General features: G+C 37.3%; 1 protein-coding gene across 3 annotated transcripts in view; it reads right to left on the bottom strand.

The window, feature by feature from the left end:
• Positions 1–17,144, bottom strand: part of FRYL (FRY like transcription coactivator) — a 259,607-nt gene that overhangs the window by 178,557 nt on the left and 63,906 nt on the right. For all 3 annotated transcript variants that reach the window (XM_035005015.1, XM_035005016.1, XM_035005017.1), the window contains one exon: positions 14,910–15,041. The gene's annotated coding sequence lies outside the window, so the exon portion shown is untranslated. The remainder of the gene's footprint in view (positions 1–14,909; positions 15,042–17,144) is intronic.

Raw genomic sequence — 17,144 nt, 5'->3', positions numbered from 1 at the left:
TATAATTTTGGGAGTGGCTACCTATGCAGCAATTATATTACTTGTGTATTCTGTAAGGTGCAATTACTGTTACCTTCCCGACATGGGGTATTTATTAATAGACGAACCTGTTCCTAGCTTTTGGTTTAAGTTATTTTTATATGTTTCACATATTTTTAAAAATTGCTTCCTCTGCTTAAAATGAAACAGCCCAGACCCTGTAATCATACTTTCTTCCTTGCCGTCACAAACCATACCAATTTGCTATTATTTGGCTCAGTGCTAAGATACTATTATTTCTTGAATAAAAAAAATGTTTATGAATATATTTAAAATTCTTGAGATCCTTATCTGGACATGAGAAATTATTTTCAATTGTCTGAAATAATTTTTGAAGATACTGTTAATAAAAACCCAGATTTAAAATTTTCCAGGGATGCCTATCTGGCTCAGTCGGAAGAGCGTGTGACTCTTGATCTCTGGGTCGTTGAGTTTGAGCCCTTCATTAGGTATAGAGATTGCTTGAAATAAATAAAACTTTAAAAAATAATTAAAAAAATAGGGGCACCTGGGTGGCTCAGTTGGTTAAGAGTCTGCCTTCGGCTCAGGTCATGATCCCAGCGTCCTGGGATCAAGTCCCACATTGGTCTCCTTGCTCAGTGAGGAGTCTGCTTCTCTCTCTGCCTCTGCCACTCTCTTTCCCTCTCTCTCTCTGACAAATAAATAAAACCTTTAAAAATAATAATAGGGGCGCCTGGGTGGCTCAGTCGTTAAGCTTCTGCCTTCAGCTCAGGTCATGGGATCGAGCCCCGCGTCAGGCTCCCTGCTCAGCGGGGAGCCTGCTTCTCCCTCTCCCTCTCCCCCTGCTTGTGTTCCCTCTCTTGCTGTGTCTCTCTCTGTCAAATAAATAAAATCTTTAAAAATAAATAAATAAATAACAATAATTTAAAAAATAAAAATAAAATTTTCCATTCAAAAAGCTACTTGTTATCAGATTTGTATTTTTTTTTTTTAAGATTTTTATTTATTTGTGTGAGAGAGAATAAGAGACAGAGAGCATGAGAGGGAGGAGGGTCAGAGGGAGAAGCAGACTCCCTGCTGAGCAGGGAGCCCGATGTGGGACTCGATCCCAGGACTCCAGGATCATGACCTGAGCCGAAGGCAGTCGCTTAACCAACTGAGCCACCCAGGCGCCCCAGATTTGTATTTTTACTACAATACACATAATGTATATTCACTGCCCCCCCAAAACTAGAATTGTTAGTACTAAGATACTTGTGTGCTAAAAATGGCATAAATATATATTATCAATAATCAATATCTATTATTCAATATATCAATATATATATTATTATTATATATTATCTATATATTATTCAGATGTATTGGGAAGAAAAGAGTGTTATATGCATTATAATAGGTCAATCCTACTGGCAAAGGATAAAATTCTATAAGCTATGAATAGGGTGAACACAAAATGAGCAAAGCCAGACTTTTTTGAGCACAAAAGTAGGTCCTATCAATGACATGCCAGAACAGAGTCTAAACCACAACTGTCCAGGGTCTACGGAGACCTATGGTCACTGTATCCATGAAGTACCCATTACCAAGTAAAGGCTCACTATTTCCTGCCAACACTCGCCTTTCTGGATTTTTCCTACACTGCATGTAAGTTTTCAGTCAACTACAAATTTTTATCATTAACAAAGGGGTGAGTCAGAAAGGCTGCCATCAAGTAGAAGGGTCGAAACCAGAAGAGGAAAGAAGGTGTCAATAAACTGCACAGGGAACCAAATGGACAGACAAAAAACCCACACTTAGCAAGCAGAATACCAGTGGGGGTGGGAAGAAAAGATGAAGAGATTGTCCAGTAGATTTAAATGGGCAAGCCTAAAACACAGAAAAACATTTATGCATGGGTCACCTTAACATATACTGCATTAAAAGGAATTTGGAAAAACCTGCCTTCATAATCTTCTTTAAAGCCCGACTCTAAACCCAGTAAATCAGAACCCACATTTTTATAAGTTCCCTAGGTCATTCTCAAGCACATTAAAGTTTAAGAAGAGCTACTTTAAAATATACTAATATTTTTATTTTTAAATATACTATTATCTTGCTTATGCCATTTTTAGCACACAAGTATACTCATTTAAAAATAGAGATTGGAAGGGGCGCCTGGGTGGCTCAGTAGGTTAAGCATCCAACTCTTGATCTAAGCTCAGGTCTTGATCTCAGGGTTGTTAAGTTCAAGCCCCACACTGGGCTCCATGCTGGGTGTGGAGCCTACTTTAAAAAAAAAAAAAAAAAAAAAAGAGAGAGAGTAGGAAAATTCAGAGGCCTAAAAAATAAATTTTCTGTATTTCTTACAAAGAATGTTCCAGAGTTTGTTTTTTTTTTAAAGTTTCTTTATCAAGTAGACTAGAAATCTATACGGGGCTTATGCTTCTTGAGAATAGTATAAGAGATCATCACACGGCTTACCTAGTCTTAAATCATTCTTTAGAAACAGAAAAAGCTATCAAAAATTTAAGAAAAAGAAGATTTTAGGATTTAGTTAAGATGACTATAATTTACATCTGTAATAATTAAGTTATTTTGGGTTATCTTTAACAATTTAAATGAATAAATCAAATGATGGAATGTTCACTTTGCTGATATAGAATTTAGAAAAATATAATTCTAAGCCACAAGACTGATCTTCATCTTAACTGCCATCTTTCTATGGAGAATCACCTGAGATTATCGACTTACCTTTATAGCTAATTTATTCTTTTAAATAATAAAAAATGATTAGGTTTATTAAATTTAATGATTAAAACAGACAAAGTGTGTATTCTATCCACATACATAGTTAGATGGAGTGAGAGATGGGTGGAAGGTATAGAGCCTAAAGGAAGGAGAGTGAGTTCCAATGTGGAAAGACCATAAACAAAACGATTGATAAAAGCGACCATTCCAGAACTCAGCAGGACACTAAAGCCATACGGGAAATGTAATAAAGCCAACAATTGTTATCTTTAAAGAACAAACCATCTGGTCTTCCACAAACAGTCGGTGAGTCACAGATTTTTTTTTAAACTGGAGCGACTTTAAAGATCACGTAACATAATCCATTAAATTTTAGATAAGACAACTGAAGCCCAGCGGGCACAAGTGACACAGCTGGATCCTGAATTGAATCAACAAATATTTACTGAACACCTACTATGGATAAAACACTATTCAGAGGGCTGTAGAAAATACAAGTAAGTGTAACGTTAGATGCCTTCCGTTCTCTGCTTCCCAGGTAAGTTACTCACATGGAGCCCTCTGATGTTAGCAATATTCTTTTCCATATTCTAGTTTAGGGGTTTGAACACTTCGGCCCACAGGCCAGATCTGGTTCATAGCCTATTTTTGTAAGTAGAGTTTTACGGGAACACAGCCGCGCACATTCATCTGCGTATCGTCTGGGCCCCTTCGGCTCTAGGAAGTCAGAGCTAAGTAGCTGGGGCAGAGATGTGCAGCCTGCAAAACCTAAAATAATTTACTATCTGGCCCTTTACAGAAAAGGTTTGCCGACCTATGTTCTAGATCACTGTCTGCACGATTTGAGGATTTTGTTTGGGGTTTCTGGTTGGTCTGTTTTCATTTTGAAGCTACTGGAAGGTTAGTTTTGCCTCAGGAGCCACGGCCTACTGAACACTGTACTAGATGGTATTGAAGGAAAACCTGGTAGGCTAAATATGGCAACTGACAACAGCTCTCAGGAACAAGTAAAGACTTGCTCTGGGACATGGAGGACAAGAACCAAAGGCGAGAGGACTCTAAAATCCAACCAACATCTACTAACTGCTTCCTAAGTACCTGCCATGGGGCTAAGCTCTGGGGACTCCCCACATAGGTAAGATCAACTCTGTTCACAAAGAACTCACCATCTGGTAAAAAGAAACAATACTTTTACATTAAATGGAATAACAGAAGCTAGTGGACAACGAGTCTGAGTCCTGACACAAAGAGTAATTAACTGAGGCTGAGGGTGAGGGAAAAGATTTAAACCCAAGGATAGCCACGCAGAGACCTCGGTGGCCCCCACAGAGCTGCAGATCCGGGACATGGCCAGGACTGGAAGCTGAGTCCACGGTTGTCTCAATCCAAAGGCTCCTGCTTATACGTGGGTGGAGTTAACCTTTGGCCCATACGCTGCTTCCCGAACTCCTTTTATAGCACACTTTATTTTTTGTTTAACTTTTCCAGTGTATTCCTTTAGTTACATTTTAAACTTACATTCAGCTTTAGTCATCTGTACCTATTTTTACTATGCTTGTTTTTAACCTCGTCTTCATTGTTTCCTTAATATCTTCCGATATAGAGATTATTTATCCTCTTATTCACCTTTTTGTGCCTTTATTATTTCAGTATATTTTGCCTAATATTTATTTAGTTATATATTTTTCTTACCTACATCATTTCAACTATTTTATCCTAGATGTAATACCTTCAATTGAGAGGAAGAATTGTAATATTTTAACAACTAGTATCAAACACAACCAGTACACAGTGGGGGAGTACCAGTTCTGTGATTAGGAAATAGCACAGTAAATGGGGAGGGGGGGGGAGACTATTCCAGGCCCCCTTAAAAAGGGAGACAGATGCATCTTTACTTCAACTAAGTTTCTTGCAAATCCTTTCTAAAGGCCAAGGAAGTAAAACCCTGACCCCAACTCAAGCCATACTTAACTGTGCCAATAAAAAAAAAAAAAACAAACATCCACGTAAGGAGACAGTCTACAATGATCTTTCTTATGAAGTGTTAGACTAACTTTAAAAACAACCAAGAGAGGGACACCTGGGTGGCTCAGTCGGTTAAGCATCTGCCTTCGGCTCAGGTCATGATCCCAGGGCCCTGGGATTGAGCCCCACATCCGCTCCCTGCTCAGCGGGAAGCCTGCTTCTCCCTCCCCCACTCCCCCTGCTTCTGTTCCCTCTCTCGCTGTGTCTCTCTCTGCCAAATAAATAAAATCTTAAAAAATAAATAATTAAAAACAAAACAACAACAACAAAAAACTAACCACAAGGAAGTACAAGGTCACGTTGCTGCACTAACTTCCAAAAACCTCTGTATCTGCATCCTCCAATCATTTGGCGGTGGTTATCCAGAGGAGCACACACATTGCGGACCAAGAAGGGAGCACAGGAAAAAGTGCCTCAGCCCCAGCTCCTGTGACCTGTCACGCCGCTATAAATCACAAGTTTTTGGAATTAGGCACAATAAAAGACCTAGATCCAAATTCCTAGACTATTTTCTAGGATGCAATGATCCAAGGATAAATTCTCGTTAGACATGATTCATCTACCTCCAAGTCAAAACTCCAAAACTTCTCGTAAATAATGAAAGCCACCGTGTATTAAACTACGTGTCAATTCTGCTGCCATTTTTTTTTTTTAATAATCCCAAAAACAATGCTACAAAAGAAGCTATCATTCAAATGGAGAGGTGAGGTTAACTGGCCGAGAGAGATGAAGTAACCCGTTCAAGGACACAGTCACCACGCGAGCTCAGCTCAGCTCCGTCTGGATCAAAGCCCACTCGGCTCCTTTCACGGTCCTCCACTGCCTCTTTCCTGTTGCTGCTGGGGGTCTTCCCGATAGCTCGATCACGAGAATTCTCACAGATGCAGAGAAGGCGTGACTAGAACACCCAACAAGGCTTCTACATCCTCCGATGACTGCAGCCTGAGAAGTGCTCCAGAGGCTCTCTCAAGGCGGGGACGCTGCTGGATTTCATGGCACTATGAAAGCCCAATGCTTCCAAATCCCACTTGTATGAGCAAGAAAAATTCCTGAACTCTTTCACATATTATATTTACACAAAGTATCATTTGGGTCAGGCCAGAAATTCCATAGCAAACGGATTATTCTTTGGAGCTCAGGTTCTTCCCACACATTGCCTTTCCCACCATCCTTTTTATCACATTTGAGTTCCATACGATTCTCCCATCTCCTTAGGTCTGTTCTCTACCAGCAGAAGTGTCAGAAGAAAACCTCATCTCTGTGTTCTCCCACGACCTCCTCTAAACTCTCTATTAATAGTCCAGTCTCTGAAGAAGACTTCAATCACTCTTTACCCATCTCATTCCTTTCTAAACTGGCCTGCCACGCTACTCTGCTACCCAATACAGGGCGTATCAAACAAAAATGAGCTATTCTGAAGATATAAAATCTGACCATGGAGAGCAAGAGTTTTGCAAAAAACAAAACTGGAAAAATCACTTATTAAGGAAATCCAGTCAGTAACAGCACCCCCTTTTCTTTACTAGTCAAATACAGATAGCAGTCTTCAAAACTCAACCAAGAGGGACGCCTGGGTGGCTCAGTCAGTTAAGCATCTGCCTTCGGCTCAGGTCATGATCCCAGGGTCCTGGGATTGAGTCCGGCTCCCTGCTCAGCGGGGAGCCTGCCTGCTCCTCTGCCTGCCGCTCCCCCCTCCCCAACTTGTGCTCGCTCTGACAAATAAAATCTTAAAAAAATTAAAATAAATTAAAAAATAAATAAAACTCAACCAAGAGGTATTTGGAATTTTATACTAAGTGCTACATTCTGCTTTGTCCCTGCTAGTGAGCTGTGCCAAATACCTCAAGAGAAGTATACCAGTATACTATTTAAATGTTTATGATCCCATGGAGTCATTAACACTTTGTAATAAAATGGAATGGCATCCCAATGTGTGCCTCTTAATGGTTTTTGTAAAACTCACATGAAACGGCTATTCACTTCATCAGCTTATGTAACCAGAGTGTTATAAAAATAATTATCAACTGCTCATTAAAGCCAAACACAGGGTCTCAAAGAGTAATGCTTTATTTTGGAACTAAAGTTTCTTCCTATTGAAATATAGCTCTTAATTAAAATGAAATCACCGGCCCCCCCCAAAAAGGGTATGTACTTTAGTGGCACAATTAAACTTGATAGATGCCCTACTCTTTAAAAAATATATTTCATACATAAAGATTTGAAAATCTCAGACACTGCAGCAAGATGGAGTACAAGGAACAAGTGCCTGACTTTAAAGCCACGGCTATCACTTAGGAGCTAAAAGACCTCAAATAATTCGCTTAAGCCCCTCTGAAGTTTTAAAACTTCGTACAACAACCTATATCTCACAAGGTTTGCAGGAGGACTTAGAGAACATTTGCTCCTTCAACCAGTCCCTCACTGAGCAACTATTATGTTTCAGGTCCTGGAACACATCAGTAGGCAGAATCTATGCTCAACTTACTTTCTATCTGGGGTATGCACTAAATAAGTAGACAAAATTAAGTTATTGGTAAAACAAGAAAACAGTGCCCAGAATACAGAAGTGCTCAAAAGTTTCTTCCATCCTTAATGTTGATACATACTCAGTTCTGTTCAATCATCTCTGTTCCTGGCAATTATAAAGTCAATCTTATAACGTATTTACACTTATTCTTGACTCCAAAGAGAAAATTAAGGTTGATTCCATCAGAATAAAAATAACCCAATCTTGGAGATGCAAGGACGTTGCAGCTGTCACAATAGAAGCCTATGAAAACACACTGCCTGATTCTTAGGATCTGATTCATGGCTATGCCTAATAGTCACTGTTCTTCAGTGACTGGACAACATGGGAGTATATTCTGAATCAGTGAAGGGCATTTTCTCCCCACCAACTTTTATGCCTGAAGATAGATATCATTTATGCCAATTCTACCAATATTTATCAGTGAAATCAATCTCTGACCACATGATTAGGACTCTTCACCAAAAATATATGGATAGTTAAGCATGTTAGGAATAAGATTACATACCATGAACATCCTGATTCCTTTTTTTCATTAAGGAAGTTGGGACAGAAAATAAATTTACTTCTTTAACAAAACTGCAACATTACACAACTACATACAGCAGAGTTCCTTTACTATAAATTACAACGGTTAGCTAATCATCTAATCAAAAAGCTCCATTAAAGATGGAATCAGGGGAAACAATGATCAATAGGTCCACTAAAGGTTTTAACTTAAAATATAAAATCCATGATTTATTCCCTAGCATTCTGATATAGTGCCAAGTCCCTAAGGTGAATTTGCTGATCACAGCATTGTCTGCCTTGCCTAAAGTCCAACCTATCTACATTGTCTATGATTCCCAGTTTCAATTTCTTCAAAGTGGAAAGGGAAGTTGAAGGTATCTGAGGAAAAAACCCTTCTGATCTTACACACTTCTCCGATCTACATGTAATTCAAACGCTCCCCCCCCCCTTTTTTTTTTAGGAATTCACTTTTATGGAGTCTGACCAAAGCAGTCAACCTTGTTTACACCAAAACAACCCCTTCTTTTCAGTTTCATACTTCACTGAATTATGTAATACCTAATTAAGTTACATGATCACAATTACAAGCATAACTGGCATGAACAGGTTTGGCTTAAAACACAGCCAACTCTTGGTAAGCCCACACAATTTAACCTGTTGGGTGCAAAAATGATGGGAAAGGCTTTGGACAGTGCACAGTGTACCACCGGCATTTGTTAAGATATTCTACAGAGAAACAAAGGATCTCCGGTAAATCCAGTGAGTTGAGAATTTCTACAAAATTCTTAAAACATTAGGTTAACTTAATATTTAGTGGAAAAATGAAAAAATTGATCAAAAGCAAAGAAAAATGTTCAAAATATCAACCCTGCAAATACCTCAAAATTCTATGCATATTTTTGTTAAGGAAACCCTATGCATCCATAAAAACTTCTGGAGTTATAAGTAGTAGCAGGTAAATTTCTATATATTGCAGACTAGCTTATTCTCAATTGATTCTCTCACAAAAGTATAGTTATCTACCCATTTTACAATCTTGTCTAACATCCCCTAGAAATCACACCTCCCATTTTGAATTAACAAGTAAATAAGTTGGCAACAGATCCAAGTACAAAGCTATGAGAGGTCACCCTAGTCTCTCTCTAAAAGAATAGTTCCTTCTTTGCATTAGTGATATGAAATCTCTTCATAGTCTTCATTTCTTTCATTGCATGAACAAAACTGTAACACCCCTTAGAAGAACTGTACCCAGTCATTTGCATGACTTCTGGTGAAAGTACTGCATTATCTCTATCCCAGAACCACCAGTAAACAGGAAGTAAAATTCATTCAAGCTGAGTTCGAAGCAACCTATTTGCACATTGCTGTGAATCATGTGTGTCTTATTCCTTTGTACGATATAAATTTAGTATCAAATCTTGAGATTCAAGAAGAAGGAATTTGATCAGTAAATTTAAATTTAAGAACCAAACATTTTAAGACCGACTCTCTGTACAGAAATTGCCTAAGAAGTCCTGTCAATTAATTTTAAGTCACTCCACCACAAAGCTGAATTTTATTCCTGAAGAGAAAAACCAGGCAAGAGTTATTCTGCAAAAAACTTGAGGCCTCTGAAATTTCAGACAACAGATTCTTCAGTACTCCATGATTCTGCTTTGCTTTGACCGTGATTGGTAAAAAGAAAGATACTATAGGAAATTCTTAATCGTTAACTTGAGTGTTTATTTGCAAATTAACAAATTACAAATCTGATTGTTACACTTTTTTTGAGAGAGAGAGCACACCAGTGGGGGGAGGGGCAGAAGGAGAGGAAGAGAGAATCTCAAGCAAGCTCCACACTCAGTGCAGAGCCCGATGGAGGGCTTGATCTCAGGACCCTGAGATCACGACCAAGCAGAAATCAAGAGTCAGACGTTTAACCAACTGAGCCGCCTATATGCCCCTAATTATCTATCACCCTTTATAATATGTGTGCTATGTTCAAAAAGGTGTAAGATAGTCTTTAAATTTAAAAAAAGAGTCCTATTAAACTGATGGGCATAGCATATTACATTTAAGCATCAAGTCTAACCATACAGTTCATGGCACAGTAAAGAAAACCAAATGATTCAAGAGTGAAAGTTAAAGGAAAGGTAAATTTTTAATAACTTAAATAACTGCACATATAAATATATTAATATGTTTCACATACACATACACTGCTGAACAAAAAACTAAGGGCTGAACAACTTACAGATTTTAATTTAAGACACACTAATCCATCAGCAGCCTCACCTCTACGTCATCCACCCAAGTAAGTGAAGAGCATGAAAAATGACTTCTCACCAGTACATTGGAAATGACAACATATATTTCTTCTTAAAACTTAAAAGCTCCTTCTCCTTTCTTTTACATAATTGATATTTTTAAAACAAAATATATGGTTTCTCATAAACATGACCTTATTTTTTAAGCTGACAAGAAAAAGTGTTAGGAAGAATACAAAAAAACAGGGACACCCCCTGCCCTGGGGAGCTTAAATTGAGAAATTTTTGAAAGGTTGTTTGGCATTGTTTATCAAAATTTAAAATGCACATAGAAATTTATACTGAGAAGTAATCATACAAAAGTATAAAGGGATATACCAAGGGATATTTATTACATAATTATTTTTAATAACTAAAAATTAAAATCATTCTAAATGTTCATCAATAAGACACTGAATAAATTATTATATCCACACAATGGAGAGCATTTTAAGTGAGACAGAAAGATGTTTAGGATATATTAAATGAAAAAGCAAGTATCAGAACAGTTTGGATAGTAAATCTCATTATTAAATTCTACAAATAAAAATGTGTATGTGCCTATTAAAATATGCATAGAAAACAGCTATAAAAATATATATCACATTTGTATGGGGTTTACAGAAACTCTCTTCTTTCTACTAAATATTAATTTATATGAGCCTGTATTTATTCCTTAAGATTAAAAAGCTCATACAGATGGGGCGCCTGGGTGGCTCAGTTGGTTAAACCGCTGCCTTCGGCTCAAGTCATGATCCCAGGGTCCTGGGATCGAGCCCCGCATCGGGCTCCCTGTTCAGCAGAGAGCCTGCTTCTCCCTCTCCCTCTGCCTGCCTCTCTGCCTACTTGTGCTCTCTCTCTGTCAAATAAATAAATAAAAAATCTTTAAAAAAAAAAAAAAAGGCTCATACAGAACATTTTAACATTTTAAAGTGTTTTAGTCAAAAATGTAAAAACTTACATCATTTTTCCCTCTTCTTCCTAAAGGATTTTCCTGTCTTTTAATATTTGCTAATTACTATATGCAAAACTGATTTTTCTCCTAATACATAATAACTATCTTCCTCTCAGACTTTAAAAGGTATTAAATTCAATTTTGCAGGACTATGGGAAACAAAGACACTAGGACACAAGATAATAATTATATTCAAGATGTGACTTTGACATTTTACCCCAAATATTGACTATCTTCAGAACAAAAGAATGGGATATATATATTTTTTTAAGATTTTTATTTATTTGACAGAGAGAGACACAGCGAGAGAGGGAACACAAGCAGGGGGAGTGGGAGAGGGAGAAGCAGGCTTCCCACCGAGCAGGGAGCCCGATGCGGGACTCGATCCCAGGACCCTGGGATCATGACCTGAGCTGAAGGCAGTCGCTTAACCAACTGAGCCACCCAGGCGCCCTGGGATATATTTTTTAAACAAAATTCAAGTGGCTTCTATAGTGATAGATAAAATTCGTATCTTAATTTTCATTTATCCCATATGTACCAATAGCATTGGCCCAAGCACATCTTCATTCTTCTAATACTCAACATGAAGAAAATAATTTACATATTTTAAAAGATGAAGCATGAAAGAGTCTATATAGATACCAGGAAAAATCGTAATGCAAAGGGGTGCCACAGATTGTACCAATAGCATTTTTTCAGTAAGTATAACACTTATTCATCAAAATATTTTCCAAAGATCGCCAAACTTTTTCTTTTATTAATGGCTTTAATCTTGATTTATAGCATCAATATTTCTTCATCTAAACTCAAAACAATTTTGATACTAAAAAATTTTAGATCAAATATTTATCTACTATATTGAACATTTTTAATGTTTAAACTTGATTTTCAAAATAAAGATATATGCTCACTAGACCATACTTGTAAAAATGATTTTACTTTCCTAAAATATTTTAAAGAATTGAAAATCATACATCTTTACTTTACCTAGTTGTTGATGTGGGTGTCTGTCATATTTACTGTGGCAGACATGGATTCCATCTTTCTCATCTACAATCTTCTCTGAGGAAAGCACACTAAGACGTCTCATCTTAAGTAATCTTGGGGAGGCTTCCCGAAAACTATCTCTGGTATCCAAAACCACATCTCCCGAAAGAATGGGAGGAATGACTCTCTTTAAAAAGTCCATTGTAAGGTTCTTCTGCATTACTAGACCCACAAGCGCATGGAAAGGTGCTTGCACCCACTTCCTGATGAGAAGGTAAGGTGCACTATTCGTGTAAAACAGCAAGGAAATGTCATGTGAACAGAGGTGGTGCTAAACGCCAGCAGGTCAACTGTCAGCTGTTCTGAAGCTGATTTTTAAGACATTTGCTGTTCACACTGATAACAAACCAAACAGCTCTAGCCCATGAAACCGCACTTCGTTCATACGCAGATGTACACGTACATGTACAGTGGGTGTTAACAGCAATATGGAGACGATAAAATGTTTAGCATCCACTTGGTTTAACATTTAGACTTTGAAAATCTAAGCTGTGATCATGTTAAGACAAATTTACTTTCCTTTGGGGCGTGTCTTACTTTTAATGAAACTTACAACTGAAATGCAAAACAGTAACTTGTATTCAAAAGATAATTCTTATCATTCTGAAAATTCACTGAGACCTCAGAAACATCAAGTTTTGTGGGACATTAAAAACAGTAATTTAAAACTTTATACTGTATTGTGAATATTCCAATGTACTTCTAAACACACAACAAAACTCATTACAATCAATGGTAATTATCAATAGTAGCAATGAAAACTTTAGCGTGAATTACCCCCCCCAAAAAAGATTGATAATTTAAAAATATATGGATCTAAAGAAGATAAAATTGAAGAATTTAAAGTATAAATATTTAGTTCTATAAACCCAGTAATCAACCTTACAGAATTTAATTCCAAATAACTGAGCATTCTACTAAATATTTTCAAATAGCAAAAGTAGCTGATCCTACTGCCTTAATGTAGTCCAGAAGTATGACAAAATATGTCAGCGAAAGGTGCCTAAATTAAGATTTTGAGAACTGAAATTAGTATCTTCTTTTCTCCTTTCCTTTGCCTGCCCTCTGGTGGGAGTACAAAGTGAGCAAGAAGGAAATAAACAGAAGGATCAGCTAAGGAGTAAACTCCCTACGTAATCCAATTTATCACTTTGAAGGATATACATTTTAATAATAAAAAAACAAATCTGACTCAGTGAAACACAAGCACACTCTCATTCTTCTAATACTCAACATGAAGAAAATAATTTACATATTTTAAAAAATGAAGCATAGAAGAGTCTATATAGATACCAGGAAAAATCGTAATGCAAAGGGGCGCCTAAGTGGCTTAGGTAGTTAAGCGTCTGCCTTTGGCTCAGGTCATGATCCCAGGGTCCTGGGATGAAGCCCTGCATCCCTGCCCAGCGGGGAGTCTCCTTTTCCCTCTCCCTCTGCCATTCCCCAGGCTCATGCGCGCGCGCACGCTCTCGCACGCACTCTCTCTCTCTGATAAATAAAATCTTAAAAGAAAAATTGTAATGTAAAAACAAGCAAAGTTCTGGTTCTGAATTGCTAAGTGTTTAATCCTTATTCTTCTACCACATTAATTGTGAAGTCAATTATTTTTTATTCCATTCATTTAAAAGATTAATTGAAGGTCCTCTACACGTAAAGCAGTAATATATTATTAAGGTTCAGGGAAAATTTAGAGGATTTATTAATGCATATCCTGTCTCAGGGAATCCTGCAGTAAAAATGAAGGAAAAACAAGAAAATCAAATGAAAGACTTAAATTTCTTACCCCAAGGCAGGACCATACTTCCTAGAAAACAATGTTGACTTTTTAAAAAAAGCTCCTAAGAAGTGGATGTTCTCTTAACCCTTGAACATAAAAGGATAAAAACTCTTACCTGAACAGCCTATTCCCCACACACAGAAAAAAGCAACTGGTTAGAACATCTTAAGAGCTGAGAAGCTATTGCTATGTCTTCCAGGGTCTTCCCCCTCCCCCATAGATAGGATCACATATTCTTTATAACTTTGGTTTGTGGTTCTCTTGGGGTCCCGCTGCAGGTCCCCCTTATCTTATGGAGCTCAGAAACAGTAGTTTACAACACAGGCTGATTATGGAGGGCAAGTTACCTTCATGTTTGTTCATGACATACAAGATAACCACCTGTGTCTCTACTAACCTTACTGTTCTCAACTGCACTTTCAACTGGGGAAAGTAAAGGCAAGGATTAGGTGTTACAGAAGAAGCCACAAGATTTTTCTCAATTTCTTTCATTCCACAAATGTTTGCTGAGCAGCTTCTATGCTGGCCTGTGCAACGTGCAAGGGCACTGAAAATATGTCTCTGTTCCCAAGGAGGTTACTATTTATTTATGAAGGGAAAGAAACTCTCACAACTACAGTTCTTCCGGTAGGCTTGGCCAAGGCTTTGTTAAGCCTGAACTGCAGTTTGATTTCCTCTGCCTAATCTGCTTCCTCACCTCCTCTCTTGACAGGTGTTGATCCCTAACGAACATCCTGGAAGCCAAACTTTCTCAGCATCAGCTTCGGAAGGACCCACCCTGAGACACAGAGCAAGGGTTGAAAGTATGGCATTCCAGTGACAAGACTGTACCCATTACTAGCTGAATCTATGAAGGGTACAGGTCATAAAGCCTTGTTGCTTGTTGATATTTCTAAGATATTTGGTTGATTATCACAACTTCCAACTCCCGGTACAGTAGTCAGGATTAAAAAATTATAATAGAAGTTAGTCACTCACATATAGCATTTAAAAATCTTTTTAGAATGCATAGTCACCATTCAGCCTTTAGAATATTTATTATAATCTTACCAGAGAATTCAAGACAGTAATTTCTTGGTGGTAACTTGAATCATCTAATCCTGACTGTGGGACTCTTGAGCAGTTTTGAGAGTTAAGCATTTAGGTGTTAATCTTCCAAGATTCAAATAAATGGCTTCGGCTCTAAAGGAAAACAAAATACAAGATTTACACATAAGATAGGTTTCTAAGTACTTTTGTATTGCTCATACCCATCTTTACTTCTGAATAGATTATATAGCAGAGTCACCTGGTGCTGCCAGTTATCTTCTTTCAATAATGTTGCATTATATTTTTTCTAAATCTTTATTATGCAAAAACTCAAACTAATGCAAAATTACTGAGAATAGTATAATGACCCCTACCCTTATTAACCCCTACCAAATCATGTTTCATTGATATCTCCACTCACCCCTTAACCCCTATCCCACCACTCTGGATTATCCTGAAGCAAATTCCTGATATCATAACACTTCATCTGTAAATAATTCTGTATGCCATCTCTTTAAGATACAGATTTACTTTGGGGCGCCTGGATGGCTCAGTTGTTAAGCGTCTGCCTTCGGCTCAAGTCATGATCCCAGGGTCCTGGGATCGAGCCCCACATCAGGCTCCCTGCTCCGCCGGAAGCCTGCTTCTCCCTCTCCCACTCCCCCTGCTTATGTTCCTTCTCTCGCTTTGTCTCTGTCAAATAAATAAAAATCTTAAAAAAAAAAAAGATACAGATTTACTTTTTAAATATAAGCCAATATCATAATATCTATAATTAACTAATAATTTATAACATCAAATACCAATCAGTGCTCAAATTTCCCCAACTGTATCAGAGTTTTTTTTTTTTTAATTTGTTCTAATCCAGATCTAAACAAAATCCATACAGGCAATTGTTACTGGGTCTCTTAAATCCCTTTTAATCTACAGTTTCCCCTCTTCCTTCCTTCTCTTCACAGTGATAAATAATGCTTTTACTAGCCAATGCTTGAACTAACATGTCAATATTATGCAATAGTACATTTAATACATTTTTTTTTTAAAGATTTTATTTATTTGAGAGAGAGAGAATGAGAGAGAGCACATGAGAGGGGGGAGGGTCAGAGGGCGAAGCAGACTCCCTGCTGAGCAGGGAGCCCGATGTGGGACTCGATCCCGGGACTCCAGGATCATGACCTGAGCCGAAGGCAGTCGCTTAACCAACTGAGCCACCCAGGCGCCCCATTTAATACATTTTTATTTTATTCATGAAAATAAACAGATTTGCAAAGTAGTTCATATACCCATGAGGCCTAATATTTACCTCATCTACAGAAAAGTTATGGCATACATATTTTTTAAAGTCCAATTATATTAACTGATAGAGTCACGGGTTATAAATTATTACGCCACATCCCTAACAACCAGATGGTTACTAAGAATGAAACCAATGACCACAGGGAGTTATCCTTTTACTACATATCAGAACTCATGTAATTGTACACATTCCATGTTTTTATTACCATTAAAGGTCTTGGCATTTTTCAATAGCTAAATAGGCCACATTTTAAATCTGGCAATGAAAATTCAAATTAACGTCATTTGAAATAATAACTGGTTTCTTACTATTTTTTTTTCTGTTTAATGAATTTAATCTCCAGCCCAAGAGAAAGGACTAACTACTCTCTAAAATATCAATTTTGTACTTAACCTTAATTTAAAATTCCCTTAGCCAAGTTAGAAAAATATGATATTCCATTTGCTGACAGGTATAACTGATTAAATCATGATTAAAACCAAATCTTTGAAGCCAAAGAAGTTGTAAATATGAATAAAATACTAATTCACATGCACTATTCATAATCAATATCATTCAGACTTACTGGAATTTTTGACTACCCCACCAAATATTTCTGAATCTGTAAACAAAACGGTATCTACAATTCTGCCATAATTCTTGATACTTTTTTATCATCTTAGGTTCATGGACTCACTTCTCCCTCATAGCAAATAAAGCTTATATGACAAACAGCGTATCTTTTCTCTCTATAGTGGGTAGTACAGTCACAGAATAGTCTGTATTTAATGAAATTTAAACTTTCACTTCATCTTCTACGACAAATCACAAAACCAACTACTACTAGAGCACAAAGCAGTTTAGGAATACTACAACAACTTCAAAGAGGACTGATGTGTACCAGCATGCCCAGGTCTTTCATTTTGCTTCACTTTTGAATTTCTTGTTCAGACACAGCAAATGCTAATGCCATGCTTTTT

The sequence above is a fragment of the Mirounga leonina genome, unplaced genomic scaffold (assembly GCF_011800145.1).
Source record: "Mirounga leonina isolate KUSES-001 unplaced genomic scaffold, KU_Mleo_1.0 Mir_129, whole genome shotgun sequence".
Classification (NCBI taxonomy): domain Eukaryota; kingdom Metazoa; phylum Chordata; class Mammalia; order Carnivora; family Phocidae; genus Mirounga; species Mirounga leonina.
This window is presented reverse-complemented; position numbering and strand designations above follow the sequence as displayed.